General features: G+C 35.0%; 1 protein-coding gene and 1 long non-coding RNA gene across 3 annotated transcripts in view; one reads left to right on the top strand and one right to left on the bottom strand.

Moving 5' to 3' along the window:
* LOC116665929 overlaps positions 1 to 8002 on the top strand; it is an 11978-nt gene extending 3976 nt beyond the window's left edge. The window contains exons 2-3 of the long non-coding RNA XR_004322776.1: positions 2938 to 2944; positions 6646 to 8002. This is a non-coding gene — a long non-coding RNA (uncharacterized LOC116665929). The remainder of the gene's footprint in view (positions 1 to 2937; positions 2945 to 6645) is intronic.
* Positions 1 to 14824, bottom strand: part of RAP1A (RAP1A, member of RAS oncogene family) — an 87211-nt gene that overhangs the window by 41616 nt on the left and 30771 nt on the right. The gene's annotated exons all lie outside the window — the stretch shown is intronic.

Raw genomic sequence — 14824 nt, 5'->3', positions numbered from 1 at the left:
TGGTAAGCAATGGGGAGAAAAAAAAATTACTTTTTTAAAAAAGTAGTATTGTTAGATATACATTCTAGAAAGATAACTGATAACAGTATATAAAACAGACTGAAGAAAAGAGAGACCAGAGGCAGGGAGAACAGCGAGGAAGCAGATGTAATAACTCAGGTGGGGAATGAGACAGGCCTGTACAGAAGCACTAGGGCTGAAGAGGGGGCAGTGGTTTTCTGAAGCCAAAACCGACAAGGCTCTGTAGAGCCTTGATTAGAGGTTATTATTACGGAGAATGAAGAAGAGTCAAGGATAACTCTTAGATGGCTACCTTGGGCAAATTAGGTGGCTTGGTGGCATACCTCCATTAAGACAGGAAATAACAAAAGGAGGTTTGAAAAGAAAGTTAATACTTTCTACCAAAAATTAAGTTTGAGATTCCTATGGGGAAAGCAGGTAGAGGCATTGGATAGATATTTTAAAATCCAAGTCTAGAAGCTCAGTAGAAACCAATGGGCTGGAGGTACAGACTTAGGAGTAGGTGTTTTAAAAGATGGTAGTAGCTGAAATCATAGCAGATGAGATCAACCAAGGAGAATTTATTCAGTGAAAACAGAAAATAGCTGAGAACTGAGCTCTGAGAAACAACCACAGTTTACTTTATAGATGGACAGGAAACCTGAGGAAAAAGTGAGGTGGGACAGGTTTATGTTGGACCCTAGTCATCCTATACCTCTATCTGTATCAAGTAATTCTTTCATTTCTATTGGGGGTGGGGGAGCTGTCTGTTAAACACAAGAGCATGTATTTCATCCAGACAGATCCCCATATCCATAACCCTCTTTCCAGGCCCCCAGTGCTGTCATTTTAACAAGATGTGAATTCATCATCTCTCTAATCCAAAAATGTGTATCTTTTGAAGAGGGAATCCTAATATAGGAAGGTTCATTTATCCTCCCCAAACTGCCTCCTAGGGGCAACAGAATTTGGGGACTTAGACATGGCCAAATTATTTTGGGTATTCTGTAACAACAAAATATTTGGCCTCTGTTCCTCAGCTCGATGGGTAAGAGAGTCGACTTCCAAAGTCATTTTTCACACATATTGTATGCACAGAAAATTATTTTCTTTACACCTAACAAAAACCATGGATTATAAATGTATGCACATATACACACATGCAAATACAAGAATAATATAGCTCAGATAAGAAAACACATACAAATTCCAACAGGGAACAGTGTAGATTAATATTTTTTTAAAAGAGGGTTAGTTCTAACCCATTATTGCCAAGTTAGAAAACCACTATGCTCTTCCAAGCAAATCCCATGCCTTTTTATGGAAATCTCTTGTGCCCTGCACTGAACACAGCACCAGAAAATTTCTTACTCTGGTTAAGATTCCCTGACAAATAAGGAGGACAAGAATAAACATTACACTATATTTACATTTTAAGTCAATTTTGAGTCTCTAACACTATGGTCCAAGTTATAATACAACAATTTTTTCACTCTTCGAACTTCAGCAAAACTACTTTTGAATTTCATGAAACAACGTAAGTTGATTACCCTGTGATGTAAATAGATCCCAACTTTGTTGTTTCTTTTTAGAATTATTTAACCTATTTACAAGATGAAATAGTTTCTCTTACATAACTGAACCTATGAAACAAAATTCACTAAAGGAAATTTAGTTACAGCAAGAAATTTTGGAGAAAAAAAAATTTACATTAAGGAACACTGAAGGTAGCTTCTTAACAAGCAGTTATGTTGTTGGTTATATTTAAATATTTACAAAAGTTGTGAATATTTTAAATCTGACAACTGACCACAAAATGTTGGGGATGGATGGGGATGGTGGTAAGTAAATATGGAAATTATGGAAAGACAACTTTCTAAAATAAAGAACAATGCTCCTCATAGTACACTATAAGGGAAATTCAACTGTTTTTGTACTGTGAAATCACATTATTATCTCACTGAAAGAATTTCTTCTTTGATACTTTCTCCTCTTGTTCTTCTCAAGACTAGTACTTTGTGGGGAGGATATATATAGGGACAAAGTGATCAGACAGAGTGTACTTATAAATGAAGTTAGTCTTCACACTCTAAAACCAGGCATACTCAGCCCAACAGCACTTCCTACCCCTTCCCAAGTGAAAGAAGGTAAGTTCCTGTAAACAGAAGAGGCCAAGACGATTCTCAAAAACAGCAGATAATTAATCACAGATTTGAGGAAAACAAGTTGACAGAGGCAATAAATTCTACAAACAGAATAAAAACCAAAGAAACAGAGTTAAAAGGGCCTAGAAAAGACTGTAAAATAAATGTAATATCCTTAAAGAAGCCTGTGAAGTTATTAAATCTACATAAAAGACATATTGGCGACCTAGACATTTTGTTTAAATAAAAATATGACCATCAAAAAGTTCAGTAGATGAGCTGAAGAGAAAAACAGATATAGCTGAAAAGCAGGCTAGTGAACCAATATACTGAGCCACCCAGAGAGTACAGAACAAAAGGATGGAGATGGAAACTATGAAGGAAGAAGGCTAAATCTCAAAGCTCTACCAGCTAGCTATCTGGCAGGAGGTCTAGAAATAGAAGAGAAAGAACCACCCAAGAAATCACAGAACACTTCCAAAGGTAATTTAAGAAAGTCAGGAATCTTCAGATTTAAAGTGCCCAACAAATGCCAAACAGCAGCAGCAGTATCAAAGATCACCGCCATAAAAGGGATTCACAACTGAATGTACTGTAGTTGAATTTCAAACCACTGAGAGTAAACACAAAATCCTAAAAAGCTTCTAGAGAAGAAAAATACATTCCTCTCTTCTTGAATATGGGCAGACTTAATAAAATAAGCAAAAGTGATGTTGCCTGACTTCTGAAGCTAGAAAGGATGCCAGAGTTTCCTCCTGGATCTCTCTTTGGAGCCATGTCTCTGGGCCCAGAGCTGCAAGGTTGCCCTGAGGCTGCCACTTTGGAGAGACTACAGAGAAGGACAGAGTTGCCTTAGGAGCCCCAGCTGTGAGTTCTCTCAGACCGGTGAATAAAGATGATCCCAGACAGCCACCATCTGACAGCAACACCAGGAAGAGAGACCTTAGGCCAAATCCACCCAGTTGAGCCACTCTCCAATTCTATACTCAAGAAACTATGAGTGATAATACATGGTTATTATTTTAAGCCACTACATTTTGAATGGTTTGATAACTAAAAGCAGAAGGAAGAAAGGGGAAAAAAAAAAAGGAACAAAAACAGATGGACAACCTGAAAATAAATGGAAAGATGTCAGATAATCCTTATATTTCACTAATCATATTAGTAAATGTTCAATAGGCAAAATGAAAATTAAAATACAAGACAAAATATATATAGCAAAAGTTGACAGAACTAAAGAAAAAATTAGGCAAATATACAGTCATGATTCGATTTTAACATAACTCAGTTACTGATAGAAAACGAAGATAAAATCGGTAAGGATATATACATTTGACCAAATAATGAATCAACTTAACTCAATATACATATAGAACACAACCAATGACTGCAAATTAAACATTTTTCTCAATTGCATGTGGATCATCTCCTGGGGCATAAATCAGGTCAACAAATTTCAAAGGACTGAGATCATACAGAGTATACATTCTAACCATAATGCAATTAAGCCAGGAATCAATACAAAAATATAACTATATAATCTTGAAACATGTATTAAACCTCACAATTCTAAATAATACATGCATGGGTCAAAGAAGAAATCAAGATGGAAAGTAAACAATTAGAACTAAATGATAATAAAAATACATATTAAAGATTATTGGAGCTGGTACCACAACAGAAAAAGAAAAGGAAAATGATTCTAGAAATAGAAAGGTGTAAGAATAAGAAATACACCAAGCAAATAAATCAGTAAAAATTATAGTTAGGTATCTAATTATCATTGTAAAATATACACAAAAATCTGGAAACAAAACTCCATGATTACTGCAACCTTTTGGTTGGGAGGAGTTAGGAAGGAAAATAAAGGCATGTTAAAAGTTTTCTCTCCCTTGGGAAAAGGACAAAGCTATCAAATCTCTCTTTTTCTACACATTGAAGAAAATATAAATCCAAACATGAAAAAGATGTAATGTCAACAACTAGATTATACATAACTGAAATATCACTAGAGGAAAAACAAGCAAAGAAAACTTAACTGATTCAACAAGAGTCAGAAAATGAAAACTAAACAGCAGGAAAGAAAGGTAAAGAGAAGATAATAAGAACAAAACAGATCAGCAGTCCCCATAAAAAGAAATCTTCCTAAATCCTACTTTTGCAAACCACAAATGATAAAAGCTTATTCTATGAAGACTATAACGACAAACGTTTTAAAACTTAGAAAATAATACACTTAAATTACATGTAGCAAATCTTATGTTATATGAATAGCTGGTTTTGTCTCTTCTTATTTTAAATATTGAAGTCAGTATTTAACAATAGAATGCCTAAACTACAGTAAGTGTTTCTTTCATGGCAATTCCCTCTAGAAACATCTCTAGATATGGTCATCTAGTCCTATGCTCACAAAACAGTCTATTCCATTTCTGGGTAAGCTAATTGTTAGAGCGCTTTTTACATTGTTATTTCTTTGCAGCCACTTACTGAGTTTCTGCCTCAGATGCTAAATACTCTTCCCATTTATGCTCTTTCAAATATTTGAAGACAGTTATTTCCCTCGCTATAACCTCTTTTTCAATAAGCAGTCCTATTTCCTTTTTCAAATGATAGCCTAAAATTCTGTAATCATTCTGTCTCCTCTGCAAAAGCTTTAGTTCTTATACTCTCTTAAAATAAAAGTAATATACGCTAATTAGTACCATTAGGAGGTATTACAGCAAAGTTTATAACGAAAAAGAGCAGTCACTATAGCCCCTTAACCTATTTCAAACTTCTAGTTGTTTCTTTGAGTGTTTTTCTTCATACTTCTAAGTAAGATATTTATACTACTATCTCTTGGCTTTTAGTTTACATATTACTATTATGGTAGATGAGAGTTTCAGTTTTCTTAAACGACACATAGCAAAGTAATATATTAATATCACATTTCCTTTTTTGTGTAACTTGTATTTATTCTGGAATTATCTACCAACATATTCCCCACTCAAACTTACCAGATAATCTACCAATTTCATTCTCTTCTTTCCTCAGCCCCCCAGATCCTTCCTGGAGCTTGCTGTAATCTGTACCAGTGTTCTCTAGGCCTGCAGACGTCTGCCCACCTAGGACTTTTCTATGTATGCTTCAAAGTGCCTACCCACAAGTGCAACCACTACTATTTCTACTGCTCCTCCAGGAAATAAGGAACTTGTCCCAGGAAGTCAAAATCTTCTCTAAGCACTGTTTAATTCAATTAAACAGGGCGAATATGTACTATAGGGCTGGTGACAATACTTTTTTAAAAAAGAAAACACTAAATTATAGATCATTCTCAGCATTGTGCCATAATTTTTTGGTACAAGTATCAAAAACTTAAAAAAAAAAAACACTTTTAAAAGCACAAGGTTTCCACAATTTCTTAAGTTCTTACATTTCCTTACTAAATGATGATGCTTCTCTCCTTCTTCTTTATATATTAAAAAGGAACACAAATTCTACTGTTTTAAAAGAAATTCATCCATCAATTATCCCTAAATAAATTTTTACCAAAACCTTTAGTAAATTATGACTAAAGACATATTATTCCAGTTATTCCATTCATCACACTCTTGAAATTCTCCAAAAATTCAGGCAAAGGATTATGATATGAATCCAACCATCTTACTTATTCAGGAGTAACATTTTTGGCAAGTTTGATAAGTAGTCTTGAAAGGTTAATTATGTTATTATGACAACACATTCAATAATCTACCATCTGAAACTATTCCTTAAACAAAAATGTGTTAGCGAGTACATTTTTCTTTTATAATAATCTCTGTAGCACCTATAGTTACATTTCCTTTTTCATTCTTATTGTTTATTATGGTCTCTCTTTCTTTTGCTCAATCTGACCAGGTCTGTTAATTTTACTAGTCTTTTTCTAAGAATCAGCTTTGGCTTTGTTGATTCTTCACTGTTGGCTTGTTTTATATCTGCTTTTGTGTCTATTATTTCCTTCCTTTATTCTGTCCTTTTTCTAATTTAGATTGAGTGTCTGGCTGTTTAATTTTCAGCCTTTTTTCTTTTCCAGTGAATACCCTAAACCCTCCATCAGGGATTACTTACCTTCTACCTAAAGTGTATCTTTTTGAATTTGTCTAAGTGATACTCTATTGATGATAAAATCAGTTTTCATTTTTCAGAAAAATTTATGTACCTACATTCTTGAAAGATATTTTAACTTTAATATTTATTTATTCTTAGCACACTGTAATTTCTTTTTGGTTTCAAGTTTCAATTCTTCCTTTCAATAAACCAGTCTAATTGTAGATCTTTTTTTTCTCCCTTCAGCTAAGATTGCAGAGGATATGATTAATTGTACACTCAGCCACAACTGAGAACAGAACTAGTCCAGAATATCACAGGTCCAGCGCAAAGAATCAAAAGGAACAGTTTTGATCTGAGCAAGGTGGTCGCGGCAATCAGAATGGTGATAGGTGTTCCAGATCATTGAGACAAGTTCTGGACAGTAGGCACGCAGTCTAGTTTCCATCAGTGTCCCTGGCCTCTGGCTTTCCTTGCTTCTGCTCCTGTGGCTTCCATGAGTGTACAAGTTCACTTGGACCTCTGCCTCATCTTTCTTCTTTTGCGCTTCAGCCATTTGCTTCTTCCTCCACCTCGCTCTCACGGCACAGAGGCTCAGAAGACGGTGCTAAGGCCGAGCTAATTGCAGATCTTTTGAAGGTAATCTGTCATCTCCCTCTGGCTAATTTTAAGGTCACTGGTTATGTGCAAATTTAACTACAAAGTGTGTAGGCTTAGTTTTTTATCTCTCCTGTTTAGAATTTATTTGACTTCTTGAATTTGTGCCTTTTTGCAACTTTAGAAATTCTCAATTACAAACTCCTCAAATGTTATTCCTACTTGACTTTTCTTAACATCTGTATTCTGCTTTGAACTTAGATCTTCTCATGTTCTTGTTATTAGTTAGGACTGACACAAGACTAGGTTGATGCAGTGAGACTCTATAGTGGCTTACACAAAGTTAAAGGTTTTTTTCTCTCTCACGTGACACTCGATAGGGACAGTCCAGGGCTGGTTTGGCAGCTTAGCAGTCTGAGAGTGCTAAGCTCTTACATCTTGTTGCTGTCATCCTTAAGAGTATTGCCCTCTTCAACACAGCTAAAAATAGTTCACCATGTCCACATTCCAGTCTATGAAAAGGAAGAATGAGGAAGGAAGTGGTGTATCCCTTTCCTCTTATACGTATAACCCATAAGACTAAAACCTGTGCACCCATAACTTCCACTTGTATCCAAATTGCTGAAACCTCATCACACAGTTGAACCTCACTATCAGAAAGGCAGTGAAATGGAAGCTACTGCTGAACAGCAAAGCATTCAACTTTTATTACTTAGAATGAGAAAGAAATTTGCCACTATTTTCTAATCTCTTTTCTTCTCTTACATATTATCCATCCATGTCTCTTTATTTTGGTCATTTTTCAAGTCATCTTAGAGCTCACTAATTCTCTCACTAAATCTATTGTTAAAGCCATCTATTGAGTTTTTTAATTTTTATTTATATTTTCTATTTCTAGAAGTTTTTAAATTTTTTGTCAAAGCTATTGGTAATCTTTCATAGTTTCATTCTCTTTCTCATTAGCAAGTATAGTGAAATGTTTAAAAGCTTGAACTTAGGATCCATATTGCCCGACTAGAATCCTGTTCTATCACTTACTCACCTCTGACTACAACTTTTCCTCCTAACTACTGAATACCGGGAATGCCTATATTAAAGAAGGGAGAAGATCATGTTGTCCAAAAATACTCCCTACTCTGTGTCTTCAAGCAGGACATGTGCTCTATGGCTTGTAAAAAAATGAGCAAATGCCTATCCTGTTTTAGCAACACAGTAAATCATCAAAAATTCCATCAAAGGGGACCACTTTTTATATGTAGTATCATCTACTTACGGAGATGAACATTCTTCAACAACTGTTAGCATCACAAGCAAATAAAACATTTGTAAACCGTGAAGAAAATTTTATAGGCAGTGACTAATACTTTCTATGTTGACAAAATTTTTTCTTTAAAAGATAAGGCTTACTATCTTTTAAAGAGAGAAATTAAGTTTACTAATTTATGCTAAGTATAGCAATTCCAGAATCCTGATGTATATTTCCATAAATAGAGGTATTTACTCTAACATTATTCCCTTAAGGGCATTGCAACATAAATTATATAATCATAATTTTAAAATGTAAGACTAACACTAAAGCAAACCACAGCTAATGAAAAAATATGAATTTAAAGTAATTCCTGAAGCAAAATGGCATAATTGCCACTAAGTTTCTGAAATCTTTATTCTTTAAAGACTATTTCACCTTTAACAACCAACTGAAATGCTGTGATCTTTCCTAGAAGGGAAAGTAAAATGATCTGACTAACAGCAACTAAACTCTATACAGCATTTTATCATTTACAAAGCTCTTTCCTTTACAATTTTTAGTTCACCAATATCAAAACTGTATTATCATTATCCTGACATTTAAATGCCATTCTCTTTTCAATGTATTACGCTTTGTTAAATAACAACACAAAAATAATAATAGCAGACATTTACTGAGAGCTTACCACATGCCAGGCCGTGCTGTGAGAAATTCTCACAAAAAGCTTATGAGGTATGTACTAGTAATTTGCCCAAATCACACCTCTAGGAAGAGAAACCACAATTCAAACTCAGGCAGCCTGGTTCCAGAGTCTACTCTCTAACCAACACGTTAACTTGCCTCTACCCATACGTGTACACAGAAACTTATATATTCATAGAATACCTTTGGAAGGACACTGAGGAATGCGAGGACAGGGAAAGAAGAGAGATTTTTTTCACTGTATGCCTGGCATGTATTTCTTGATGGTCAGGCAGAGAAAGGGAGTGGGGGGAGGAATTCCATGAAAAAAGGCACAGATTCAAGAGAATGAAAGTCTGATTAAAAAAAAAAAGATTAAAAAAAAAGTCTAGGTGGCTTGAGCATTTACAGTGAAAGGTAGGGGGAATGAGTAAAGATGTAGTTTAAACAGAAAGCTAGCAAGCTACCAAAGTCCCTGTATGATATCCAAAGAACCTGAAACTTTCCTATCAGAGAAGAAAAGTCATGTAAGATTTCTGGGTAAAGAATTTGAGAAGAAAAAAAAAAAAAGAAAAAAAAACCCAAACTTTTATGAGAACTGCATATGTTAACAAAAGAATGAGAAACTGGGGCAGGGAGTCCAGCTAGGAGGGCAAGGATTGGGGCTGGGACTTGAGACGTAGAGAGAGAGGGTGCTATGAACACCAAGTAAGATAATGCATATATAGTACTTAGCGTAATGCCTGGCAAATATTATCCTCTAAAAAATACCTACCACTACTATCACTGCTTTACTCCTGTAACTAGAGTATCAATGTACTGTATTTTGAGAAAAACCATGGAAAGGTAATGTAAGACAAGACTGAATGAACACCACTGTCAGATTAGGAACTCCAAATCAGGAGGCAGCATAATAAAAATTTACTGATCCTGAGCCTTACTGAATTGAATGGTCATCAGTTCTCTGAAAACCACAAACATACAGGGAGAAGCGGAGATCAAGGAACCCAAACAAACAACCCCTGCTGGAAAGGAACACCTGGCATATCTGGATCCAAACCCAAGCCCTGTATGAGTCTGAGCAGGTTATTTGTTAACGTGCCATTTCCTTATTAACAAAACAAAGCTGGATTAAGAAAGTTCACTGGCTTCTGATAGTTAACAATAAAACATATTTTAGGTATGTATAAAATGTCTAAAACATGGGAGAAGTTAAATGTTTTCCCCTCCTAAAGTGAAAACAGAGGATCAACATTTTGGTTTGATGAAAACACTGCCACATTAGAAAACTACTGCTAAGATCCTAGCTTATTAGTCTATTTGTTTTAAGAACTTCAAATCTAATCTTAGCATGGCCAGAGTGTCATGAGTTTCTGATTCTCAGAAATTCTAAAGTTCCTGTTGTCAGAGGTTACTGGCTTTGTGACAAGAAATAACACGGGCATAGACATCTTTGTCTTTTAAAAATGCTGTTAATGACAATCTTAGTCCAAATCAACTTCTTAATACCTGACATGAGAGGAGGTCAGAAAAAACATAGTAAGAAAATTACTTAAATACTTCCTTTCATGAGACAAATCAATTTGATCAGGTCTAGAAACTAGCCATTGAATAAGAATTAACTTAATCAAGGACACTGGATTTTGTGCCTAATGCTAAGAAATAAATCCAAAAAAAAATGTGACTACTGATTTATAGACTTCCTAGGATTTATTTTCAAGAGGGGTAATACTTGGTGAGAGATTTTATTTTCTCATTATGAAATCAAATGGAGATTTTGTAAATGGGAGATCTTAATCTAGCTATCAAGAGTTATAAATTGCTGACCACATATGTTTACAAATGGACTTCTTCAGAAGAATCAGTTCCAAATATTCTTTTTTGTATGGCCACCAAGCCTAGTAGACTAAACTACCACAAGTTTATGCCTGGATCACTGCAATAGCCTCTCATCAGGTCTACCCACATCCAATTTTCCCCCCTCCAATGTTTTTTCCACAGTGAAACTAGAATGATCTTTATAAAAAGATATATTTACTCATGTTAGTGACCCTCCTCCCAAATCCCTCCAGTTAAGATACTTCAGTGATTTTCCACTCCCCTTAAGGATAAAGACAAAAAATGTTAACATGGCCTACAAGGGTCTGCACAGTTTGGTCCCCAACTCCCACTCTACTGTCGTCTCACAGTGTGCTCCCTCTCATTCTCAGTGCTCCAACCAACCTGGCTTTATTTCTTTTTCCCCACCATGCCATGCACTCTCCTGCCAAAGACACAGGTCAGTTGGTTAAGTGTTTTGGAGAAAAATAAAGCAGGAAAGGAGGGATAGGAAATTCACAGGGCATAAAGATTTGTAATTTGGAAAAAAGTAATATTCGAGTAAAAACCTCAAGGCAATAGTAAATGTGAGAACAGAGTTACACAGATGTCTGAAGGAAACGGAAAAGCCTTGAGACACATGGTGACTTCAGTAAAAGATAAAGGAGAACAACACTCTAATTGTAGGGCAGTGATGAGATTAGTAGACGGTAAGGTAAGTGATGAAACAAGACAGCTACTTTGGGCTTTGGGGCCACAGTAAGGATTGGCTTTTACTTGGTATGAGATGGGAGCTCACTGGGTGGTTCTGATCAAACGGTAACAAGTTCCCACTGAAATTTTAGACAGATCTCTAGCTGTTCTGTGGTGAAAGGAGGAGGAGGTCAAGGGCAGGGGCAGGAGAACTATCTTAAGGCAAATGAAACAACCCAAAAGATGGCAACATGGGTCAAGGAAGTAGCAATAGAAGTGGTAAAAATTAGTTATCTTCTAGATATATTTTAAAGATAGTGCCAAAAGGAGTGAGGAGTTGGGAGAAAAAAAGACTACTGCTAATACTGCTAAACAATAAACAGAGGATAGGCACCAAACCAGAGAACAACAAGCAGGATAAATACAAAAAAAATCTACGTAGGCGTATGTTCAAACTGCAGAAAATCAAAGACAAAGAGCCAGAAGAGGGGGAAAAAACCCACCTGATTCATAGAGGAGCAAGGATGAGAATTACATGAGACTTCTCAGAAATTACACAAAAACAGAGAATGAAGTGAAATACTGAAAGTGTTCAAAGAAAAAACCCACCAGGCTACAATTCTGTATTCAACAAAACTATGCTTCAAATGACAGAGGAATACAAACTTTCTCAAACACAAATTCAGGGGAATTTGTTGCCATAGACCCGCCCTACAAGAAATGTTAGAAGAAGCTCTTTAGAAAGAAGAAAAATGATTTAGGTCAGAAACTTGGACCTAAATATGAATATATGAAGGTCAAATAAAACCCTTTCTCTTTCTTTTTTTTGAGGGGGTAAGGGAGGGAGGTAATTAGGTTTGTTTATTTATTTATCTGTTTAATGGAAGTACTAGGGCCTGAACCTTGTGGATGCAAGGGACACACTCTACTACTGAGCTACACCCTCCTCTGAAATCTTTTATTTTTCTTATTCTTAATTGAGCTAACAGATAAGATGCTTGAAATAAAAGCAACAATGTATTAGATGATTATAGCTTATGGATAAGTAAAATAAGTGTCAGCAATGTTATAAGTGATTACAGGAACTGGGAATACTGTTATAAAGTACTTGCACTGAAGTATATGTACTATCTGTGAAGTGGTATAGTGTTACATGAACATGAAAGTAGGCTTGGATTAGCGGTAAAAATATTTCAACTTCAAGTACAACCACTAAAAAAATAAAATATAATTGATATGGTAAGAGAAGAGAAAAAACTAAATCATATAAAATATTCAATTAAAACCAGAAGGCAGCAGAAAAAGAGTGAAAGACAAAAAAGGAACAAACAAAGGCAATGAACAGAAAACAGTAACGACCATGGTAGCTATTAACTCAACTGCATCAAAAATCACTAGTCAAAAAATCAATACCATAAATACACCAATTAAAAGAAAGAGACTGTCAGACTGAATCAAGTAACAAGATTTATCTACAGTCAATCCTTGAATAATGTGGGAGTTAGGGGCACCAGCCCTTAACCAAGTTGAAAATCCAAGTATAACTTAACAGTCTGGCCCTCCAGCTACGTGGTTCCTCAAAATCCACAGTTTCATGTCCATGGATTGATTCGACAAACCTTGGCTTATGCAGTACTGTAGTAGATATTTAGTGAAAAAAAATCTGTGTATAAGTGGACCCACACAGTTCAAATCCACGTTGTTCAAGAGTCAACTGCATATGTTGTCTACAAGAAAGTCACTCTGAATGTAAAGATAGATTAAAAGTAAAGGGATGGAGCAAGATATACCATGCTAATGCTAATCAAAAGAAAGCTGGAACAGCTATATTAATTTCAGACAAAGCAGACTACAGAGCAAGGAAAATTACATGTACCCCAATGTTCACAGCAGCACTATTTACAAAAGCCAAGACATGGAGGCAACCTAAAAGTCCATCAACAGATGAATGGATAAAGAGGATATGGTGTGTGTATATATATATATATATACACACACATACATATATATACACAGACACACACACACACACACACACACACACACACACACACGATGGAATATTTACTCAGCCATATGAAAAGAATGAAATAATGCCATATGCAGCAACATGGAGATTATCATACTAAGTGAAATAAGTCAGACAGAGAAAGATAAATATTGTATGATATCATGTATATATGGCATCTAAAATATGATACAAATGAACTTATTTGCAAAACAGAAAGAGACTCATATACATAGAGAACAAACATATGGTTACCAAAAGGGAAAAGGGGGAGGGACAAATTAGGAGTTTGGGATTAACGGATACACACTACTATATGTAAAATAGATAAATAACAAACACAGGCAATCATATTCAGTATCTTTCAATAATCCATAATGGAAAAGAATCTGAAAAAGAATGGATATACATGTATAACTGAATCACTTTGCTATACACCTGAAACTAATACACTGTAAATCAACTATATTTCAATTAAAAAATTAAAGAAAGCTGGAGTAGCTATATTAACTTCACATAAAGCAGACTTCAGAGCAAAGAAAATTATCAGAGATAAAGAATGGAATATATAATGTATGTATAATGATAACAAAGGGGTAAATTCTCCAAGAAGACATAACTATTCTTAATGGTTATGTGCCTAACAACAGTCTCAAAATACATCAGGGAAAACTTGACATTCACATGGAAGATAATTAAGTTAAACCCTTATACAAAAAAATAATTTAAAATGGATCAAAGACCTAAATGTAAGAGCAAAACTATAAAACTCTTACAAGAAAGCAAAGGGGAAAGCTTCATGACGTTGGATTTGGTAATGATTTCTTGGATTGGACAGAAGTACAGGTAACAAATGCAAAAACAGATAAACTGGACTGCATCAAAATTTAAACTTCTATGCATCAATGGACACAACCAATAATGTAAAATGGTAATAGACAGAATGGGAGAAAATATTTGCAAATCATATATCTGATGAGGGGTTAATATTCAGAATATATAAAGAATTGCTACAACTCAACAACAAAAAAACCCCCAAACAAACCAGTTAAAAAAAAAAATGGCCAAAGAACTTGAATAGACATTTCTCCAAAGAAGATACACAAATGGCCAATAAGCACATGAAAAGATACTTTACATCACTAGTCATTAAGGAAATGTGAATCAAAACCACAAAGAAATACCACTTCACATCTATTAGGATGGCTATTACCAAAACAAAACAAACAAATGAAGAAATCAGAAAATAACAAATGTTGGTAAGGATGTGGAGAAATTAGAACCTTTGTGCATTGTTGGTGGGAATGTGGAAAACAGTATGGTAATTTCTCAAAAAAAAAACCAAAAACCCAAAACAGAATTACCATATAATCCAGCAATTCCACTCCTGTGTATATAGCCAAGAGAATTGAAAGCAGGGACTCAGACACATATTTGTAGTGCACCCATGTGCACAGCAGCATTATTCACAATAGGCGAAAAGTGGAAGCAATCCAAGTGTCCATCAACAGATGAATGGATAAACGAAATACAGTATGTATATACAACGGAATATTATTTAGCTTTAAA

Source organism: Camelus ferus, chromosome 9 (assembly GCF_009834535.1).
Source record: "Camelus ferus isolate YT-003-E chromosome 9, BCGSAC_Cfer_1.0, whole genome shotgun sequence".
Taxonomy (NCBI): domain Eukaryota; kingdom Metazoa; phylum Chordata; class Mammalia; order Artiodactyla; family Camelidae; genus Camelus; species Camelus ferus.
This window is presented reverse-complemented; position numbering and strand designations above follow the sequence as displayed.